This window comes from Gadus macrocephalus, chromosome 1, assembly GCF_031168955.1.
Source record: "Gadus macrocephalus chromosome 1, ASM3116895v1".
Lineage (NCBI taxonomy): Eukaryota > Metazoa > Chordata > Actinopteri > Gadiformes > Gadidae > Gadus > Gadus macrocephalus.
Window position 1 is genome coordinate 17,692,109 of NC_082382.1, and position 4,051 is coordinate 17,696,159.

The window sequence follows — 4,051 nt, forward strand, 5'->3', positions numbered from 1 at the left end:
TCAGAGAGTCCTTGTTCAGCCACAGGTCATAGGAGAAATATCATGAATACATTCATGCAATTTGCAGCCGACCTCACTGCCGAGTGAATAAATGCATGCTATTATTTAGGGAAATAATCATCATTAAGAAATCCTTTTTGTAAATTAATGTCAATGGTTCGTCATATCAAGTTGCAACCTCAAAGTCGCCCGGTAAGCAAGGCTCTGTTTTGCATTAATTATCATTTGGGATAATTTGTTGTAAGGAGGTACATAGGGGTGGGGCTGGGGTTTAATTATATTCATGGTATGCATGCAGAATTTGCATTCACGTGGTAGAAAAAGTGTACAAAGTCAAAGACATCTGCTGCACGTACAGACGCACACATTCACGCAGTAACGCAGACATTATGTGTACATGCCTGCCCAGCAATGCACAATATTTGACACAACATTTTAAATAGCACAAAAATACAATTTGTAAGTAAACACAACTTACTTGAAAAGATAAATAGAGAAGATCTAAATGGACGCTACATTCTTTCTCCATTATCTTTGATATATTTGGCATTCTCTTAGACATTTTCCACTATTTCAACTATTTCAACAATCACGGCAAAACCTATTCTTGCTGTATCACTTTAATTTACGATGTCTCATCTGACACGGTGCCTCTTGAAGAAAGAAACAGTGGGCCAGGTGGGCCAGGTGGGCCAGGTGGCCCACTGGCCCATTGGCCCACCATAAGGTGGGCCAGTGGGCCACCTGGCCCACTGGCCCACCTTATGGTGGGCCAATGGCAACGGCCCACCGTTATCTAACCGCCCTTGTTCCTCTCTTATCAGTAGTGGCCAGCGCGCTGCCGTTGTCCTCAAAAGATTTGGCGTACAAAATAAATAACGGTGAAATCCAAATCCAACAGTGCAGACTTGAGCATGACCAATGATAATACCAAAAAAATAAATAACAACAGCAACAATTATCACTGCTCATCAATTTATTATCCTAGCCTTGGGTTAATAAAATTCCCATTTTATTATTTCCAAAGAAGGGAGTTTCCCATTTACATCCATGTAAATGGGACTTCCCATTTACAAGTGAAACACGCTGGCGCGGCGTGGGAACTTTCCGCTGGCGTGTGTGCTGTGTTTAACAGCAGGCACAGATGTGACGGCGACTGTAAACACCCCACGCTTTCCCTGGGCCAGGGGAGTGCCATGCTTGCCTTGGATGCGATGGCAGCTAAATAAGAAATCAAGATTAAGATCAACGCTGGGGGGCTGACAGTGGGGGCAGGAGGGAGGGAGGCAGGGAGCCCAGCCGGAGAAATGGGACAAAAAACCCTGGTACGCATGTAGAACCAGAGCGGTGTGCTCTAATGCGCTTTAACCACTCACTCCCCTCTGGAGAGGTGGGGCTATTCATCGAGCATAGCGTCTGTCTTATCACCTCTGAGCGGTAAATCTGATGTGTCTGTTAAGTTGGGTGAATGAACGGCGTTTTGTGAGCGTGTCACACTCGCACGCACGCCCACACGCACACAATGTATGTGCATGCATCTCTGCAAGTTTGTGTGTGTGTGTGTGTGTGTGTCTGTGTGTGTGGCTTTGATGATGTGTATGTGTGTGCATCAATGGAAGTGTGTGTGTGTGTGTGTGTGTGTGTGTGTGTGTGTGTGTGTGTGTGTGTCTTTGATTATGTTTGTGTGTGCATCTCTGCAAGTGTGTGTGTGTGTGTGTATGTGTGTGTGTGTGTGTGTTTGTGTGTGTGTTGGGGTCTTTGATTATGTTTGTGTGTGCATCTCTTCAAGTGTGTGAGTGTGTGTGTGTGTGTGTCCAGTGGGTCTGCAGTGCTGAGCCACAGGGTTTAACCCCTCCTCATTGATCCCCACGTTGCTCAGGGCCGCCACTTAATTCTCCAATTTTCAGCTGTTAGAGATAGAATTGGAATAATAAACAGCTGAACCTCCCAGTAATAATCCCACTGACCCACCCACCCTTCCTCTCACTCTCTCTCTCTACCTCTCTTTCTCTCTCTCTGTAGGACCTCCTCCTCCACCACCACCCAGCCAGCCAGCCAGCCCACTTCAGGGCAACTGGGGCTGGGTATGGTTTCTTCCCTCTCCCCCTAATCTCAACCAAGCCCGAACACTCGCTCCTCAACCCTAATGAAGTATCAGCCAACCAGGGGAGCCTGGAACTGATTATCACCACTGACACACACACACACACACACACAAAGTCACATTCATTCAAACACGCACACACGCAAACACATGCACGCACAGTCTCAAACACATACACATTAACACACAGGTATACATGCGCACATAAACAAACAGGCATAAACGTATATAGATTCGTTCTGCACAGAGACTGGCATGTTATCCGATACGTACAAGTAAGTGGAGAGTTAGAGGGTTTGATGTTTCCTGTATGTCATTGTTTCCTCCAACCGTCGCAACACAGAGGCTCAATGTTCTTTCATTCAAGAGCTGTGAGAACAGGATATGACATGCTGCATGTGTTTGGAAAACAGAATGTATACAATTAGCCTCACGCTGTTCTGTGTATTGGCGCCTACACAGCTGAATTTGTATTTAGTTTTTTCTTTGATATTATAATGCTTTCTTTGTTGTTACTCTCATTTGGTTTCAGGTCATCTACACTCTGACCCTAGCTTTAGTCAATAAATATGCCATAAAGTTTAGAATAGGGAATAGGGAATGAAAACAAGGAAATATATGCTAATAAATATTTCTTTGTACATCACTGACATGTGTGGGTGGACAACTGTCTTGGGAGTGTATGTGTTTTCATGCATAAGAAACTGTGTCAAAGCGTGGGTGAACATGTGTTTGTATGCGTGCATGTGTATGCATGTGCACGAGTGTGTGTGTGCGCGCCCATGTGTAATTGTGTGCACATGTGTCCGAATGCACACACCAAGAGTGCGGGGGTTGGGAGAGTGTTGGTTACAAAAACACACTCCAATAATAGGCTCCTCTTCCTCTTCTTCTTCTTCTTCTTCTGAGATTGAGCAGGAGGAAGAAAACAGACGTGCCGAGTTCAGCCATCTCCCCCATGGCGTGCCCGCCTTCAGCTGCCATGACTAAATACAGCACCAGGGCTAGCCTACATTTCAGTGAAGTAGTCAAATTCCCCTCAGATCCTCTTCTACAGCACTGGGACAAATTCTGCTTTTCTCTTTGCTCAGTTACCCCCCCCCCCCCCCCCCCCCACCCCCCCACCCCCTTGTGAGGACCGCAGCTCTCGAAGATTTCATACATTAGTTTTTGACTCTTTCGTAACCGGCCCACCGCGTCACATTTCGGTTCTCAAGGCGAGCCAGCAAAGATGGCCGCTCGATGAACCTGCTGCACACAGGTCTTTCGAGGGCATTTGAGCGGCAAAAGCCACGGCAACGCGAGGCGAGGCCGGGGGAAGGCGTTGAGCCTTTTCCCGCCCCGGAGGATGAGGTCAACCGCTAACGCGTTGACCTGGCGGCCCTCGTCCATTCAGGAGTCACTTCCAGCCTGCCAAGAAGCCCTTTGTCTGCATATCTCGCCGTTTGGCCCAACAGAGAGTACAAAGCGGAGCCTGACCGCGAAAGGTCTCCGCCCGTACACCCAGTAAGACAGTAAGACCGGCACACACTGCCAGTCCACCGGCCACTCCATGAAGCCGTCTCCCGCGGTCGGCGCCCGGACATTTATGGAGGGTTGTCAACAGGATGGTTGGGGGGGAGGGGGGAGGGGGGGATGCACCTGACGAAGTCCCTCATGTGACACTTAGAGCACTTCTCTGCCGACGTCTCACCTCTGTCTTGTTCTATTTTCCCTTTTACCACCCCACACCCTCTCTCTCTCGCTCTCTCTCTCTCTCTCTCTCTCTCTCTCTCTCTCTCTCTCTCTCTCTCTCTCTCTCTCTCTCTCTCTCTCCCTTTCTCCCTCCTCATCCCCTGTCCTCTGCGCTGAGTGAGTTTTTGGGCCGGTCTCCTGTCGGTGCTGAGGTCTTTGTGTGGCAGTAGTGCTGCTCTCAGCATGCCGCCTGTGTCCACACCGTGCTACCTC